This window comes from Corythoichthys intestinalis, chromosome 2 (assembly GCF_030265065.1).
Source record: "Corythoichthys intestinalis isolate RoL2023-P3 chromosome 2, ASM3026506v1, whole genome shotgun sequence".
NCBI classification, from domain to species: domain Eukaryota; kingdom Metazoa; phylum Chordata; class Actinopteri; order Syngnathiformes; family Syngnathidae; genus Corythoichthys; species Corythoichthys intestinalis.
In genome coordinates this window covers 29323865-29344311 of record NC_080396.1, presented here as the reverse complement: position 1 = coordinate 29344311, position 20447 = coordinate 29323865, and positions in this window count along the sequence as shown.

Below are 20447 nucleotides of genomic sequence, written 5' to 3'. Positions count from 1 at the left end.
GCGACAATTAAGGCAAGTGACACAAATACACAACACAAGGAGAAGGGGCTCAGTTTGAATACTAGTATTCAAACATTGAAACATATGCAGTAACACAGAGTAAATGCTTTCTCCCTCCATATGTTGTTATGCTACAAATTTTGAATTACATAACTTGCAGACATGGCAGATCACTTTTATCGACGCTTGATTGACTTGTATAGCAGTCAAGCAGTGACTCCAAAACGTGATTATGACTTTGAATATAGCACTTACCATACAAATTTTCCGTCCGCTGATGTGTCGTGACTCCTGCGTGCTCTTCTGTTTAGTTACCTTTCAGGTGCGCGCTGACAGTGACGTTACACATCAACCGTTAAATTTCAATATCTTGAGCGCGGTCCACCCCGGAAAAGTGTGTAACCTATTATTTGGACTGTAATAGTGCTGATCCGGGCCGCATCTGGCGCACTGACGTTAAGCGGGTATGATTGCTATGCGGATCTGGCGAGCTGAGGTCGGATCTGGCACGCAGTTGCCTGCTATTGAGGAAGTCTCCCAAATCAGAACTCATGCAGAAATTACTGTACGTCAGCTAAGACCAAGAGGCACTGAGGACGGCAGCGATGGAGCTGTAGAATAGCGTTAGCGCCTAGCTTGAACTCGGCTTTTTGGGAAGATACGTGCTTGACAACAGTCATAAAAAAATAAAATGGGGATGGGAATGCTCGTTTTTCTTTCTGTGTGCTAAATGAGCACTACTGCAATATTGATTATATGGCCGAAAGTCGGGGCAAAATGTATGTGTGTGTGTGTGTCGAGCACGCGCATTGTGTACACAACGCACAACATACGCCGCATACTTTCTATCAATCCATATAAACTTTGAATATAAGACTAAACGGGGGACTATTTATGTTACCGTTTATTTATGCCCCCACGAAAGTCGGGGCAAACCGTAAGTGTGTATGTCGAGCACGCGCATTGTGTGCACAACGCACACACATACAGTGCATACGTTCTATCAATCCATATAAACTTTGAATATAAGACTAAGCGGGGACTATTTATGTCTGTTATTTGAGTCCTCTTTTTGGAAATCAAAATATGATCACCCTAGAATGATGTTGAGCCAGCAGTGTCATTTGTTTTGATGTTTTTGTGCTTCTGTGTATGCGGGTCAGTTTGCTCAGCACGTGTTGGACTTTGAGTTAGTGAGTTTGAGTAATACTTGAACGTGCTCAATGAACAAAGGCAGTCTTGGGGCTTGTCAAACTACAAAAGCCATCTTGCACCTCACCTTGGCTATTTGATATATACACAGATAGAAACCGTTGTAAGTAAGACACAACTCTTCCCAATAATTGTGCCATGTATTGCATTCACAAACTGCTTCCTCCCTCCCTGTCTCTCCCACTACTCTCGTTCAACTGTCTGGTCAACGGGAAGCGGCGAGTAGCCAAGCCTGCCATCCATGCCATCTCCCTATCTCCCAGACGGCCTCCTGTTCAGCTGTGCTACTCGCCACAGGTTTCAGCCAGGTCAGATGTTCAACACGGGTGACAACATGTTCATTCCTCACCGCTGTTTACGCCTGGACGGCGCCGTCCTTCTGCCAGGTTTTTCCCGCCCTGCTGACACGCAATGGCTAGTGCACACATTATGGAAAATAAAAACTAATCAGTAATAAAGACCTGATGTTCATATTTTGAGCCATATTTTAAAATAAAAACACAATTGTATGTATTTTAGGGCTGCAGCTATCGATTATTTTAGTAGTCGATTAATCGATAAACCAGTTAGTTCAAATAACTGAGTGATCAAATAAGGAACATAAAAAAACAAAATACCTGAGCTGAGCCTCAAATTATACAAATAAATAAATAAATAAATAAATAAATAAATAAATGAGGATCTAAGTATAACAAAAGAACACTTAGCTAACTTACATAGCACAAGTCTGCTAGCTTCATTGCTATAAAATGCTTAAGTTTTTTTGTTTTGTTTTACAATGCTTTTAACAAATGGTTCAAACACATATTCCCACAAAAAACGGTTAGATAAACCTGAAAACTAAATTACGAATGCATTAAAAAAACATTAGCTCAAAGAAAAACGTTGCTTATTTTGGTCTTAACAAGGAGCAGCTGGATTCAGCAATGTGAAATGATTTATGCCATATTCACTGTCACCACTAGAGGGCAGTGTATCCACCCAAATCAATAAAGCAAACACTTTCAAAACAAGCCATTACAACGCCACTTTAATTAAACGAATACTTGAGGCAGCAAAATTTAATTAGAATCTTTTTTCTAATCAAATTACTCGAGTTAATCGATTAACCGTTGCAGCAGTAATGTATAAATTACACAATGATCATATTGTTATTCATATTTATATTTGTGTCAACTTTTGTGCAACACTATATGTTCTTAATCACCCTTTTTTGTTTTGTTTCTATATATTTTAAATTCAATGTATGTCGTATTTGTGAGTATGGCTGCCATGACAATTACATTTCCCTTATAGAATTCATTTTCTACCGTTATATTTCACAAGTGTATGATGGAAAGACAATCCATCTCATAATGTAGAATAAATCTTACTGTGAATCGAATAGTTAGGATTATAAGAATGTTGTAATTTTAAATTAAAGCTCTGATTTAAATTACTTATAATGATGTGCCTTGACTTTAATATCATAATATGATTAGCTTATAACATTGTCTTCGAAAAATGAGAATTTATTCTCATATGACTACTTTTATTTTCTTCCCTAGTATCTTTGCATCTCGTATTTCAGTAATGCATTTTTATTTTTGTTGTTATTATTCTTTTATTTGCATTTTTAATGTATTTGTCCAATACCTGTTCATTCATATTTACTAAATGTAACTTCAGGAGTACAAGGGTTCATCCAGATAAAATAAATCCTTGTTTTTCAAACTTTTCCCTATTATTTTCTATTGAAAAAAGGCAACATTGTCATTTCTATGGTGGGTAAAGGTATAAATTAATAGTTATCATTAATTGGTGATATAAACAATTGAAAAAAATGTTTGAGAAACCCTGGGTTACTCAGGCGTTGCGGCTGTTACCTTGACAGTTATTTGTTATTCTTGGTAGGCGCAAGTTGGCAGCCAGCCATTAAGCAACAAATATTTTTCTTCAAAACCTTTTTGCCCAGACGCCACAAATATTTCTAGGTGTCAATAGAGAGTTCACAGATGGTGCCACACCCTTACAGGTCAATGGGTAAAGGTAAAGAAAAATGGAACATGACTTGAATGATGATTTTAGCTGTAGTTTGAACATGTGAAATTATAAGGCTTAAAAAAACACAAATGTACATGTTACAGTTTTGTAATCTCTGTACAACTATTTGTGACATATACTCTTCTCACAGTCTGGTTCTGCTGGATTTTTTTTTCGGGGGAAGGGGTAAGAAAATTAAAATACAACTTACACCTTGTACTTATAACTGGCTCTACAACTACAAGCAGAACATGATTTTGTTCTGGTTTTAGTCCAGGTCAACTGCTGTATTGTCCTTTGAGAACTTATTATCAATCATTTCTTTATGTTTTTAAAGACTTTAAAGGTTTATATACAGTACAATGTATATATTATGTATATGATAGATGATAAAGCATTAAGTCCTCAATTTTGAGTGACCAGTGGCTGACAGGAGGATGAGGAAAAGGTGGAGCAAGCAATCATAATTCCAAGGAAATCTTAGTAAAAAATGTGTGATAGGTGGAAAGCAAGCAATTGAGAGATGTGTATGAATTTCGTGATCTCCTTCCTTGTCACCCAGTGTAGAAGATAAGTATAGCACAAAACAGCAAAACAACACATGCCGCTCAAGTCTAAATTCCAGGAATGCTTAAAACAATGACAGTGTGTTGAAAATAGCCACTGGCCATGATTTCGACACTACTGATTCATTACAAAAGTTATACAGGTGCTCAATGAAGTCATTGCAAGTATTTCAGCATCAATTGGAAGCGTCTGAGGCAGCAGAGTGCCACATTACACACTTGGACCTCCATCACCAGGAGGGGCGGAGGATGTGGCGGTGGGCCTTGTGCGAAACTGTGCCGGTACTCCTCGCATTCAACTCCCTTTTTTTTTTTTTTTTTTTGCACTTTGGCTCCCCCGGCGATGAGTACCACACAATGGTCGCACTGAGCGCCGGCGATTAACACATAAAAGCGACACGGGGAATCTCGCTGCGAGATACTAGCGCACATGACAGGGCAAAGCATTCATGGCGTGCCAGCCACTTCAGCGGGAGCCTCCGCTATCTGATTGGTGATCTTTTGTTTTGCCATTGCCCTCGATTCGGGGGAACGCGCCCAATCAGATTAGAGAGCGCAGCTTCACTTCGGGCTGCCAGAGATAAGTCAAAGCATCTCATCTCCCCTGCAGCAACGCTAATCATCTGCAAGAGGAAGTAAATTCAACGTACATTCATCTGTGTCTCACTTTCATCGCACAAAGTTGGGCTCCGACGACCATACGGCACGTTGACAGAGGCCTGCAGAGAATAAAAAAGGTTACCTGATCACATCAGGGTGTTTGTTTATATATGTGAAAAATAATGTTTGTGAAATATGTTTTTAAAAAAGGTAAGAATTAAAAGACGTGATTAGTACATGTCATGGTTTTGCTTTGTATGGATTATACTATGTAATCAGGGAGATACAATTATTATTATTATTATTATTTTTTTTTTTGCAAAGTAGGCATGCCAAATCACTAACAAGATTTAATATCTGTGAACTATTAAACATAACATTAATATAAGCTTTTTTTTTTTTTTTTTTTTTTTTTTTTAAAGTCATGTTAAGTTACGCTTAGATGAGTTGCATGTAATCAGAGTATAATTTCCTATAGAAAAGTAATATAGAAAAAATATATTTATATATTCAGTACAGGTATATGTATACCTAATAGAATATAATAAAATAATACAGCTTTATTATGAAAAGGTCAAAGCTAGTGGCTCAAAAGAATGGTAATGTTTCTTTTACATTTTGGCAATAACTAAATAAAATGCAAAGACACCGGAATGCTATTTTTTCATCCTACATGTTTTATGTTACAGCCATATGATAAAATCATCCGTACTGTGTTGATTTTTCTAAAAATGTACACTTCCCAAACAAGGCAAAAACAACACTTTTTCCCAACTTTGTATCATGCCTAACTGAAGGCTATCACAGATGACATTGGGTGAGAGGTGAGGTCCACCCTGCACTGGCCGCCAGTCAGTTGCAGAATGTTAATAAATATTAATACTTTCTTGGATTTGTACATTTTCATGAAATTTATTGTTCACAAAGAAATGATAAAATATTTAAGAAATCATGCTAGAGTAATCAACAACAACAATAAAATTTTAATTTCAAAAGGACAGCTCTTTAATGTCTTAGGTTTGACTCTTGGTATGTAACCATTTGTTAAAATTTTTTAAAGAGATGTTAAAAATGTCAAAACATACATTTGGGGAAGGCTAAACTTATTTGTTATTGTGTTGGTCTGGGTGAGTGGGTGCTGAATTTGGTAGCAAATGATTGTTTTAAGAATAAGTGTGAAAAATAAATAAATAAATAAATAAGAATAAGCCTGAAACATAATGAAGGCTGTTTGCTTTTTGAAATCAATGGACAGGCATTTTGGCTTCATTTCATTAACCCACCCGGTCAGAGTTGTTCCATCTTCACGACTTTGGCAAGAAGCTAGATGGAAAATTCAAAACAATTCCCCACTCTGAAGAGTACTTCTATTTCGTCACGTTTGATTTATAGTTTAGTCAATGTTATTTCAACCAATATCAACAACTCCTATTTATTTAGTCTCACAATGGATTATCAGTACTGTTTAACCATGTGCGTTTGAATCGCTGCTTGTGTTAACATTAAGAAATAACAAACAAGAAGAATGCACAATGTGGACTCTAGTTATTGTTTTTCAGATATTTCAGTTGGAAACCAGATATACAGTACTATGGATTTTGAACAACTGTATGAAGGGTGCATTCCAAAATCCTATTTTGACAGAAGTGTCACATAGCATATTTGTTTGCAGATTACAAAACCCCAAACTGTTAGAGCAAATAAAAAATAAATAGTGTTTGCCTATATCAGAGTTGAAAAGAGAGCACGGCAGTGAGAGGCTGCGTTCAAACTGCAGGGAGCAGCAGTCGTCTTCCAAACGGGCTGAGCTGAAAACACAAGACAACACTCCCAATCAAGAGAAAGGAGGGAGGGATGCCTGTTGTGTGTGTGGAGGGGGGACGTGACGAGTAATTACAGACTACATACCAACAAACGCTCGTCATTTACATCACTTGCAAAAGTATTAGATGATTGTTTTAGCACGGCTGCAGGCCTCTCTCTCTCGCTCTCTCTCTCTCTCTCTCTCTCTCTCTCTCTCTCTCTCTCTCTCTCTCTCTCTCTCTCTCTCTCTCTCTCTCTCTCTCTCTCTCTCTCTCTCTCTCTTAACACACATACATGAATGCACACACACACATTATGAAATAATCATATACTGTATACTAATGTATGCACAAAATATGTATGAAAAGTTTTCCAAAAATAGTACGTTTAACAGTACCCAAAAATTATGTTATCGATCAAATTTTACCAAAATACCGATACTAGGCAAATCTCAAGAATCAGACAAACATTTCATTTTGGCAACTTAATGTAAATTCATAATAATAACAATAAAAGTTCCATGTCAAAAAGCAGATAAAGTTTTGTTCCTTAGCTTGCTAATGACAACCTTAATGAACAGTCATCGGTGATACAGTGGTACCTCTACATACGAAGTTAATCTGTTCCAGGAGCTTGTTTGTAAGTCGAAATGGTCGTATGTCGAGCAGGATTTTCCCATAGGAATACATTATAATTCCATTAATTCGTTCCACAGCCCAAAAACCTGCACGAAATCCTTAAAAAATACTGCTGGTACTATTACAAATGGCAATTACATATAGCAAAACAAATAAATAATAAATAAAAATCGGATTAATAATATAATAATAATAATAATTCCTGTAATAGTGTAACGAAACGGGTTCTAATAAGGCGGACGTTTTTTTCTGTACCTGAAGGCACCGCGGCGCTGACGTGACAAAGAGGGAGGGGAGCGGGTGAAAGTTTACTTTCGCTTTCAATGCTTTCTTGAGAACATCGTCAATTGCGGCAGACAGCAGGCGTTTTGTGTTGAATAAGTTGTGAAAGAAATGATGAAAACGTGGCGAAGCTGGCGATTTCTCTGGAGATGTTGCCACAATAAGAATTGTCAGCTTAACTTATAAAGACTGGCGAACGATGGTTGGAGGAGGACCGTGGAGATGTATTGTTGAGCCATTTCACGGATGCCCACCCTACGCTCATATTTTTCTGTCATTTGCATCTTCGTTTAGAAGGTAAGCGTCAACTTTTTCCTTGTTTCACCACCTGTACCAACCTTTTCTGAAACCTGTGTTGATTTGTCACACAAGAAAATCCGCCGTGCATTCGTCTGCGGTGCTGCCGTTGTCGTCGTATTTCGAGCATGTCGTCGGATGTAGAAACAAATGGCGAGTCAAATTTTACGTCGGATGTCGAAAAGTTCGTGTGTCGAAGCGATCGTATGTAGAGGTACCACTGTATTACTGTATATCCACCTGTTGGATGTACATTTTTTTCATCTGAAAAACAAAAAAACCCAAAAAACTTCTAAACACAGAGGGCAAAATAATAATAATAATAATAAAAATAAACTAATGTCAATATACTGTATAACATACATTCTTCACAGGGTATGAAAAAGTCAAACATATTTAAATCTATCACTTTCTTCATAAAAACACCCCAAAAAGTTTTTATTGGCATTATTTAATAATATTTTAACAATGCATTCATGATTGTGGTTGCATTTTACAGTGGCATAAAACTGTACTCCATAAAATGCGTTTTGTGCTTAATATTTTTACCTCAATTTACATACAAAGTTACACAAGTCAAAAATACCAGAAGCGACTCTCAGTATGGGGCAATCGAGGTCTACCCCACTGCGCAAGTTCTTATAGCGCCAAGGCTGATTGTATATGTATGCCTATAAAAGCAAATTAGGGACTTCATGCAGATTCATCCCTCACTAACTAAAGTATATAAAGAAAAGCTGAACTGTTAAACTAGGCAGTTAAAGCTCGTTTGAGTTAATCTAACGTCTCAAAAGACCACACAGGTACCTTTTTATCAAACATCTAGCTCAAGTCATTTGTGAAATGGGCTGAAAAGATTTATTGAATGTAATTCATTGATATTTTTTTTTTTTTTTTTTAATTGAAAATGACGGTTTTCAGTTCAATCTTTTACGGTTCACTTTGCCTGAAATCAAACGATACAGTACTCCCCTCAAACCGCTTACAAAGCAAGAGATTAATTTACAGTACATTGCATGTTCATTGCAGTTTTTTTTTTTTTTTTTTGTCTTGGGACAATATGACTCCACATCAGGCATGTGCCCGCTCGAAGAAACTTGCAAGTAAAGTGCCCTCCATAATTATTGGCACCCCTGGTTAAGATTTGTTTTTTAGCTTCTAATATATTTTTTTTAATTCAAATAATATTGGACCTTAATGGAAAAAAAGAGAAAAATCCAACCTTCAATACAAGTGCATTTATTCAGTGGGGAAAAAATCCCACATAAAGAAACAATTATTTGACATCAAATAATGTGTGTCACAATTATTAGCACCCCTGGTGTTAATACTTTGTACAACCCCCTTTTGCCAACAAAACAAGGTCTGGGGACTGAGATGTCCATGGGAGGAGCTTAATTTGGTGTCTGGTGAACCATTTCTGTTTAGATTTGCCATATGTTTAGGGTCATTGTCTTGCTGAAAGACCCAGTGATGACCCATCTTCAGCTTTCGGGCAGAGGGCAACAGATTTTGATTTAAAATGTCCCGGTATTTCAAAGCATTCATGATGCCATGCACCCTAACAAGGTTCCCAGGGCCTTTGGAAGCGAAACAGCCCCACAGCATCATTGACCCACCCCCATACTTCACAGTGGGTATGAGGTGCTTTTCAGCATGCGCATCTTCCGTGGCACGCCAGACCCACTTAGAGTGTTTGTTGCCAAAAAGCTCAATCTTGGTCTCATCTGACCAAAGCACATGGTCCCAGGCCTCAACTGGGACCTTGTGCTTTGGTATGGGCAACTACAAAACATTCTTTTTTCTTTTTTTTCAGTAGAGGTAAAGTTATTATTATGGTTACAGGTTTGACCTAAATAGAATCTCACATAATCTAACAAATTTAGCTGCAACATATTAGTCATTTACGTATTTCAATTGGTCCTGATTGCCATGTTTTCCAAGTGTGGAGAATGTTGAGCAATACTATAAGCGTGCATTTCCTGTCTTCGTGACCATTGTTTACATCTTATTAAGTCCAACAAATCTACTGCAGCTGATGATTAAGTAGAAGAACAACGATGTGAAAATGTTTCAAAATCTTCTTGTGCTTATAAAACTGCCTTTGAAGGTGTACTGTGCAATGTTGTACATCAAGCGTGCATGGGAAATGAACTTTCAATATGATTGAACACTTTCTATTTCAGTATCATTGGGCCTTCATACCCACAGGCCACGTACCTGAAGAAGAGCGCTCGTGGATGTGTCGCCAGCTGCCACGAGAACAAGACGCACTGCTAAATAAGCGCTGGCTGATAACAGAGCCAATGCACTGTCAAATGTGCTTTATAATGCTGACATTTATAGATCACTTTTTACTGTCGGGCCGGCTTGGAAATAAAGTCGGTCATGATTCATGTCTCTGCCGTGTCAGTCTTACATTAATATTATGACCATATCCATCATGTTGGCCATCTATAATGAACAGATGCTGTAAAACACCATTTGGCATGACAGCAGAGGCGGTGTTGGTGGCGGTGAGTTCCATTGATGCCTTGCAAACGGTAACAACAATGCAGGAAATGATGGAAATAACAAAAAGTTAGTGTTTAATCTTCATCAGATGTGTGAACAGTAAGTTAGTGTTTTATCTTCATCAGACGTGTGAACAGTAAAAAAATAAAATACAGTTTTGATGGAGATCGGCCACAGATATGGTGATGGAATGCAAAGATTGTCCATATATTACATACAATTTCAAGGTAGTTTATATATATGCCTTGTGATTGTATTTGAAATAGTTGTAGCACAACTAGCTGATACCTTTGAGATAACAAAGAGTGATTTATTCATTGTTCACCGCGAGCACATGGAAGCTGATAGACGACATAGGATTTACATGATGGACATGGCAAACATTCCCAGAAGGAAAACTGAGAGGAGGCAGTTCATATCACACCTTACGCCAAAAATACTCCACAGCTCCACCCCGGTAGAATATTTCCTGTCATCTGACATTGTAACGTGATACGTGTAATATCTGTGTGTGGGCGCGTCTCCTCTTCAGCAGATGAGCACAATTGCTAATAATTTACAGCTGAGCCCTATGACAGATTAGGGGTGTGCAAACTTTTTATTTCAAGGCCCACATAAAGGAAATATAAATGCTGCTAGAGCAGTACTAGATCATTGTATGACAGATATTCATCCATCCATCCATCCATCCATCCATCCATCCATCCATCCATCCATCCATCCATCCATCCATCCATCCATCCATTATTACAATACATGTAAATGACAGCCCATGTCAGATGTTAATTTTAGCACAGCGCCTTAAGATATATGTTTTGTTGACCATAATTATAAATCAACACACAAATTTGCTTTCCCGTTTGAAATTATTTGATATAATAATAATAATAATAATAATAATAATAATAATAATAATTATTATTGTTCGCTATCATTTTGTTCCACTGCTCTTCCAAAGGAAAAAAAAAGAAAGTTTTTTAACCACCAATTGTGCAAGTTCTCCTACTTGAAAAGATTAGAGAGGCCTGTAAATGTCAACATGGGTAAACCTCAACCATGAGAGACAGAATGTGGAAAAAAAAAAAACAGAAAATCACATTGTTTGATTTTTAAAGAATTATTTCCAGTGAAATGAGTATTTGGTCACCTACAAATTAGCAAGATTTCTGGCTTTCAAAGAGGTCTAACTTCTTCTAACGAGGTCTAACAAGGCCCCACTCGTTACCTGTATTAATGGTACCTGTTTTAACTCATTATCGGTATAAAAGACACCTGTCCACAATTTCTGTCAGTCACACTCCAAACTCCACTATGGCCAAGACCAAACAGCTGTCAAAGGACACCAGAGACAAAATTGTAGACCTGCACCAGGCTGGGAAGACTGAATCTGCAATAAGTAAAATGCTCGGTGTAAAGAAATCTACTGTGGGAGCAATTATTAGAAAATGGAAGACATACAAGACCACTGATAATCTCCATCGAACTGTGGCTCCAATGCAAGATCTCACCCCGTGGCATCAAAATGATAACAAGAATGGTGAGCAAATTTCCCAAAGCCACACGGGGGGACCTAGTGAATGACCTACAGAGAGCTGGGACCACAGTAACAAAGGCTGCTATCAATAACACAATGCGCCGCCAGGTAGTCAAATCCTGCACTGCCAGACGTGTCCCCCTGCTGAAGACAGTACACGTCCAGGCCCATCTGCGGTTCGCTAGAGAGCATTTGGATGTTCCAGAAGAGGACTGGGAGAATGTGTTATGGTCAGATGAAACCAAATAGAACTTTTTGGTAGAAACACAGGTTCTCTTGTTTGGAGGAGAAAGAATACTTAATTGCACCATACCCACTGTAAAGGCTTGGGGGTAGAAACATCATGCTTTGGGGCTGTTTTTCTGCAAAGGGACCAGGACGACTGATCTGTGTAAAGGAAAGAATGAATAGGGCCATGTATCGAGACATTTTGAGTGAAAATCTCCTTCCATCAGCAAGGGCATTGAAGATGAGACGAGGCTGGGGCTTTCAGCAAGACAATGATCCCAAACACACAGCCAGGGCAACAAAGGAGTGGCTTCGTAAGAAGCATTTCAAGGTCCTGGAGTGGCCTAGCCAGTCTCCAGATCTCAACCTCATAGAAAATCTGTGGAGGGAGTTGAAAGTTCGTGTTGCCCAACGACAGCACCAAAACATCACTGCTCTAGAAGAGATCTGCATGGAGGAATGGGTCAAAATACCAGCAACAGTGTGTGAAAAGCTTGTGAAGAGTTAGAGAAAATGTTTGGCCTCCGTTATAGCCAACAAAGGATACATAACAAAGTATTGAGATGAACTTTTGGTATTGACCGAATACCCCTTTTCCACCATGATTTTCAAATAAATTCTTTAAAAATCAAACATTGTGATTTTCTGTTTTTTTTTCCACATTCTGTCTCTCATGTTGACAATTACAGGCCTCTCTAATATTTTCAAGTGGGAGAACTTGCACAATTAGTGGTTGACTAAATACTTATTTGCCACACTGCATATATATGTATATACATACATATATACGTGTGTGTATAATATATGCATTTAAGCAACTCCCTTTTGCCTTCACAACTGCCTCAGTTCTTCGTGGCATAGATTCAACAAGGTGCTGGAAGTATTCCTCAGAGAGTTTGATCCATATTGACATGATGGCATCACACAGTTGGTGCAGATTTGTCGGCTGCACATCCATGATGCGAATCTCCCGTTCCACCACATCCCAAAGATGCTCTATTGGATTGAGATCTGGTGACTGTGGAGGCCATTTGAGTACAGTGAACTCATTGTCATGTTCAAGAAACCAGTCTGAGATGATTCTAGCTTTATGACATGGCGCATTATCCTGCTGAAAGTAGCCATCAGAAGTTGGGTACATTGTGGTCATAAAGGGATGGACATGGTCAGCAACAATACTCAGGTAGGCTGTGGCGTTCCAACGATGCTCAATTGGTACCAAGGGCCCCAAATAGTGCCAAGAAAATATTCCCCACACCATTACACCACCACCACCAGCCTGAACCATTGATACAAGGCAGGATGGATCCATGCTTTCATGTTATTGACGCCAAATTCTGACCCTACCATCTGAATGTCGCAGCAGAAATCGAGACTCATCAGACCAGGCAACGTTTTTCCAATCTTCTTTTGTCCAATTTCGATGAGCTTGTGCAAATTGTAGCCTCAGTTTCCAGTGCTTAGCTGAAAGGAGTGGCACCCGGCGTGGTCTTCTGCTGCTGTAGCCCATCTGCCTCAAAGTTCGACGTACTGTGCGTTCAGAGATGCTCTTCTGCCTACCTTGGTTGTAACGGGTGATTATTTGAGTCACTGTTGCCTTTCTATCAGCTCGAACCAGTCTGGCCATTCTCCTCTGACCTCTGGCATCAACAAGGCATTTCCGCCCACAGAACTGCTGCTCACTGGATATTTTTTCTTTTTCGGACCATTCTCTGTAAACCCTAGAGATGGTTGTGCGTGAAAATCCCAGTAGATCAACAGTTTCTGAAATACTCAGACCAGCCCTTCTGGCACCAACAACCATGCCACGTTCAAAGTCACTCAAATCACTTTTCTTCCTCATACTGATGCTCGGTTTGAACTGCAGGAGATTGTCTTAAACCATGTCTACATGCCTAAATGCACTGAGTTGCCGCAATGTGATTGGCAGATTAGAAATTAAGTGTTAACAAGCAGTTGGACAGGTGTACCTAATAAAGTGGCCGGTGAGTATATATATACTGTATAAATATTTATTAGGGGTGTCAAATGATTAAAATTTTTAATCGAGTTAATTACGGCTTAAAAATTAATTAATCGTAATTAATCACAATTAATCGCAATTCAAACCATCATCAAAATATGCCATATTTTTCTGTAAATTATTGTTGGAATTGAAACAATACATAAGTACTGTATTTCTTTATTATAACAATAAATCAACAAGATGGCATTACCATTATTACCATTCTGTTAAAGCGATCCATGGATAAAAAGACTTGTAGTTCTTAAAAGATAAATGTCAGTACAAGTTATAGAAATGTTATAATAAAACCCTTCTTCATGTTTTCGTTTTAATAAAATTTGTAAAATTTTCAATCAAAAAATAAACTTGTAGCCTGCCATTGTTGATGTCAATAATTACTTACACAATGCTCATGGGTGCTGAAGCCTATAAAATCAGTCCCACCCAAGCGCCAGCAGAGGGCGACAAAACTCCGAAAAACACAACAAGTACACATTTCACTGTGCTGTCATTTTAATCTGTTTGAGCGGGGCATTTGTGCGTTAATTGCGTCAAAAATGTTAACGTGATTAATTACCGCCCGTTAACGCGATAATTTTGACAGCCCTAATATACATATAGATAGACAGACAGACAGACAGACAGACAGACAGACAGACAGACAGACAGACAGACAGACAGACAGACAGACAGATAGATGTACTGTATATGTGTACATACACATAGAACACAAAAGTTTGCTTAAATGCATACATAGAATATCAGATGTGGGTAGAGTAGCCAAAATCTTTACTCAAGTAAGAGTAGCGTTACTTCCAAATAATATTACTCAAGTAAAAGTAAATGTAAGTAAATAAGTAACATTAAGAGTAACTGCTTATGATGTTTGACCCCCCCCTTTTCTTTTTACAATGGTATTTTTTTTCTCAGCGCAAAGTTATCTAAATGAGCTGTTATTATTATACTGTACTATAACCTATACCAAATTACATCAAGCCAAAGAATTACAAAAATAAAAAATAAAATCATTAAATTCCGGCAAGAGAAAAAAATATAAATAATTGAAGCAGTATTCGTCCAAAGAGCATGAGTGTCCTCTAGTGGAGAAAGCACATTTCCTATTGTGAAATTTAAAAAACATCTGGTTTTCCATGGCCAATCGGTGCTAAATAACAACTGAGAGAGAGGTTAAAATCTGCGCTTTCGAGTTGACAGCAGCGGTCTATGTCAAATTCTGAATTGTTTATGGTGCTTTAAAGACGCCATGTGATTGAACGGCATGCTTGAATCTGATTGGAATAATGGAGTCATGGGTTTATTGTTGTGACGACTCATCAGTGACACTGGTAGAGCCACTGTTGGCATCTCTGGTAAAAAAAAACATAAAATCTATTATGTACAATAAAGAGGAAAATATCACAACTAGTTTAGCCCAAAGTAGCGGAGTAAGGGGCACATTTCTTCACAAAATTACTCAGATAAAAGTAAGTACCAAGTACTATTTTTGGAAGTGCAGTTTTTTCAAAAAGTTTTTCAAATAATGTAACAGAGTACAGTATATGAAACGCGTTACTACTCACCTCTGTTTTATTAACACTATTAAAACAAATGTTAAGAATGAAATAGTTTATGCTTCCTGATGTAATGTTGTAATCTAGTTCACTGTGCCGCTCCATCTGGTGTAGCCCCCTGGACCACAGACGGCAGAATAGTGCTACCTCTACTACTACTGTAAATGACTCAGTAAAATGCTGTCATATTACTATATCTTCATCCTGGATAATGTACTAGATATGAGTAGCAGTATTGTTATATTACCTGTCTCCTGTAGATTATCATGCCATTTGTGCGCAAAAATCTATTGCTTCACCATCAGCAACTATCAATGCTCATCATTAGCAAGTCATACTTTTTGCATTGTTTGTGAGTATTTGTCTTATCAAACTTTTCTATGACAACAGGATCTGGCTATTCTAAATACGCAATTTGAAATTCTTTGTTTGATATTTGATTTCACTGTATTAAACAGCTTTAAGTCTGTTCACAAGCTGCTTGTTGTGATGTGACTTCAGTGAACTGCAACCATACCGTGCTGTCTCACAGTTTTATTTCTAACAGGAGCTACAAAATGTGTCATTTGCAGATGTTTGTGTGTAGAGACATTGCACCAACACTTGCTCTGGGAAAATTACATTTGTGCCATCTTTCACTCTAATACAACAAATAAGAAATGGCGATCCGGGCCCCGGGAAGCGCTGAAGCTGGCGCTGTGATGTTGGAGCATAAGCCTCTCCCTTAAAAAAAATGTGTTTGATTCTCCATACTCCAATATTGACCAGCAGTCTCTGTTTGATGTATGCATGACCCCCACTCATCCCAAAGTCCCGCATCTCCCTCCCCATGCCGCCAGCACCACACAAACCCAATGTTTGGGCTTAACTTGTTAGTTCTGCTGCCGGAGTAGCTGCTGATGCCCCGAGATATTAGCGCACGATGGACTGCTCACTGATGGGTGACGGCTGCGTTGTGTACACAGGAAGGCTCAGTGTGTTTGCCATCGCACGGAAATATTGCCACAGTACTCAATAAACTTATTTTTCATATTGTAAGAGCCAGGAAGACTAAAAGTGGGTAAAAAATGACCGAGTAAATGTAGGAAATTGTTTTGCTCTTGAAAAGTTTCATGTGTGGACAATGTTGTCAAGATGATGCCACTTTATCCAAAATCGTTCTTCTACAGTGCCTTGCAAAAGTATTCGGCCCCCTTGAATCTTGCAACTTTTCGCCACATTTCAGGCTTCAAACATAAAGATATGAAATTTAATTTTTTTGTCAAGAATCAACAACAAGTGGGACACAATCGTGAAGTGGAACAAAATTTATTGGATAATTTAAACTTTTTTAACAAATAAAAAACTGAAAAGTGGGGCGTGCAATATTATTCGGCCCCTTTACTTTCAGTGCAGCAAACTCACTCCAGAAGTTCAGTGAGGATCTCTGAATGATCCAATGTTGTCCTAAATGACCGATGATGATAAATAGAATCCAAATGTGTGTAATCAAGTCTCCGTATAAATGCACCTGCTCTGTGATAGTCTCAGGGTTCTGTTTAAAGTGCAGAGAGCATTATGAAAACCAAGTAACACACCAGGCAGGTCCGAGATACTGTTGTGGAGAAGTTTAAAGCCGGATTTGGATACAAAAAGATTTCCCAAGCTTTAAACATCTCAAGGAGCACTGTGCAAGCCATCATATTGAAATGGAAGGAGCATCAGACCACTGCAAATCTACGAAGACCCGGCCATCCTTCCAAACTTTCTTCTCAAACAAGGAGAAAACTGATCAGAGATGCAGCCAAGAGGCCCATGATCACTCTGGATGAACTACAGAGATCTGCAGCTGAGCTGGGAGAGTCTGTCCATAGGACAACAATCAGTCGTACACTGCACAAATCTGGCATTTATGGAAGAGTGGCAAGAAGAAAGCCATTTCTCAAAGATATCCATAAAAAGTCTCGTTTAAAGTTTGCCACAAGCCACCTGGGAGACACACCAAACATGTGGAAGAAGGTGCTCTGGTCAGATGAAACCAAAATTGAACTTTTTGGCCACAATGCAAAACGATATGTTTGGTGTAAAAGCAACACAGCTCATCACCCTGAACACACCATCCCCACTGTCAAACATGGTGGTGGCAGCATCATGGTTTGGGCCTGCTTTTCTTCAGCAGGGACAGGGAAGATGGTTAAAATTGACGGGAAGATGGATGCAGCCAAATACAGGAACATTCTGGAAGAAAACCTGTTGGTATCTGCACAAGACCTGAGACTGGGACGGAGATTTATCTTCCAACAGGACAATGATCCAAAACATAAAGCCAAATCTACAATGGAATGGTTAAAAAATAAACGTATCCAGGTGTTAGAATGGCCAAGTCAAAGTCCAGACCTGAATCCAATGGAGAATCTGTGGAAAGAGCTGAAGACTGCTGTTCACAAACACTCTCCATCCAACCTCACTGAGCTCGAGCTGTTTTGCAAGGAAGAATGGGCAAGAATGTCAGTCTCCCGATGTGCAAAACTGATAGAAACATACCCCAAGCGACTTGCAGCTGTAATTGGAGCAAAAGGTGGCGCTACAAAGTATTAACGCAAGGGGGCCGAATAATATTGCACGCCCCACTTTTCAGTTTTTTATTTGTTAAAAAAGTTGAAATTATCCAATAAATTTTGTTCCACTTCACGATTGTGTCCCACTTGTTGTTGATTCTTGACAAAAAATTAAAATTTTATATCTTTATGTTTGAAGCCTGAAATGTGGCGAAAGGTTGCAAAGTTCAAGGGGGCCGAATACTTTTGCAAGGCACTGTATGAAGCTACAGAAAATCGAAGGATGCCTGGGTCACTTTGACATACTGCACTTTTTATTCTGCTAAAGCATGCCTTTAGTGCAGGTAAAACATGAAAAGCAATGTTTGAGGCCTGTTATTATAAATCAGTTTGTGACTGAATTGAGGGTCAGCCCAATATTCCCTGCAATACCAGGTGAGAAACAGCAAAAGAGGCAGCTGAACACATGTTGAGTGTTAAGCAGTCACATTTTCATCATAATCATTTTCTCTTTCAAGTCCATGAGGACACGTGAGCAGGTCACCTGATGAGCGTAAAGTTGTAAAAAGGAGAAAAGGGCTATTATTAGCTTAGCAGACTTATGGACTGCAGATGACAGGAAGTATGTCCTGCCACGAGGAATGCCTTTGTTGTATCCATCCAAGGAGGAAATTGATTTCTTGTGATTTTTGTTTTTATTTTTTGGAAATGGCACCCATGGACACAAATATTATCGCCTCCAGGTTAACAGAGAACATGTATTGCAATTGTACGGTGTAATTTGATGATCAGAACGGAAATCACACCAAGCATACCATGTCAGACAGAGTCTGTTTTAATCTGCCTTGATCATGTGTCTTTTTTTTTTTTTAGTTCAGCCAGTGCACACCCACCAAAAGCACCTGACATAGTTCGGTGGATCGGTAGTCAAAGGTGGCAAAAGATTCCGATTTAAAAACAATTGCATGCTCCTTATCAGAATGTCTTTACCATGCAGGGAAAATCCAGTACTATTTTTTAGTATTATAGTCTTCACTTTCTAATGATTTTCATAGTATAAAATCCAACAAGATAAGAATATGGCCGCAAGAGGCGTCAAATAGTTTAGAATAAATGCAATCTTTTACCTGGGAAGGCACGCACAAACTTACTTTCCTGAAGAACTTATTTAATCATCGCCTGATGGATGAAGAAAAAACCTGACTGGATTCAAGTTTATCAAACTCTCTAATAAATCTAATAATCTTTTATGCTGCTCTAAAATTGCCCCGTGAGTTTAGCTTCTGCAAAGCAAGTGGGGCAAGGCTTCTCCCACTAAAATGAAAAAGTCCATTACAATGATAATAAAACGTGTCCACTTGGTAAAGAGACCATGTGGTTCATGAAAGGACTGTCCATTCCGCCAGCTCTTGTTGATGTAGTCGGGTTTGGCGACAGTGCCTTGTTCTTGGAATCGCTATCAAATGGCACATGAATGCTATAATCGGAGCAATTTTATAAACATCTTCAACTTCCACCACATAGAAACGGATCCAGGAGTGCGGCAACAAAACCGGGCCGCGTGTCAACTTCCTATTCCAAAACGTTAATGATGTAGATCAAAAGCAACTACTGAGACTACGCACTTTTGTGTTCTCTGAGTCCGTTTCAAGCGGCGCCTTTGAATGCTGACTGAATGCCCAGAGAGAGTTTGATTAAACAGGTATGTGGGCTCAATTGAACATATTGAAGACACTAATTGCTACTGAATGCTATGTGGTGTGGGGTTCTGGATGGGGATGTGGAGGAAATGCTCATCAACTAGAGCAGAGGCACATTTTTCTATTTGAGTGGGTCCAAAAAACACAATCTAGGCTTCATGTTAAATGAACATCATTTATTTTCTTTTCTACATCAAATTCCACAGGGAGGAATCAGCGGCCCATCGGGGTTCAAAGAGCCTGTGTAACATCTGCTGGACCTTCTAAAGTGTAATCATTACAATGTCCTGTTTAAGTGTTGAGCTTAATTTGTGGCTATGGCATGCAAGTCTGCACCTCAAGTCACAATAACTGAGTTTTGAATCTCATCTCTGGTCTTTCTGTGTTCAGCTAGCATGGTCTGTCCGTACATGAGGGTGTTCTTTGAGCATTCTGTGATAAATTTAACTGAAGTCTCTAAATTACCCATTGGCGTAAATATGAATGGTGTTGGAGACCCGCCTCTTCAAATTCAGGATAACTTGCCTCTCCCAAATGTGAGATGGCACAAATTTAGGTCCACCCATGGACCTTAACAGTATTATTGGTAGTACATGAATGAATTTCAAATGCAGTGCTTTCTGCCCAAGATTACCTTTGACAAAGCATCATGTTTTGGACAAGGTGATGACAATCTTGTGTTGACTTACTGAACAAGTCATACATGAATAATTACACGGCAGGCTGACACGTGAATGCATGCTTGTGTAATTATTCATCATTTGCAGTCATTTTGATGTAAATAAATAATAGGTGAGCTTTTCCCCTGACTCCACGTGGCATTTGACTTTGGTTTGGGTCCTCCTTGCACGCTTTCCCTGCTGTGATGTGGACCGAGAACACTTTTGACACATCTCTTGAAAAACACTTCTAATTTTTGCCTGAGGCGCTAGTGATGA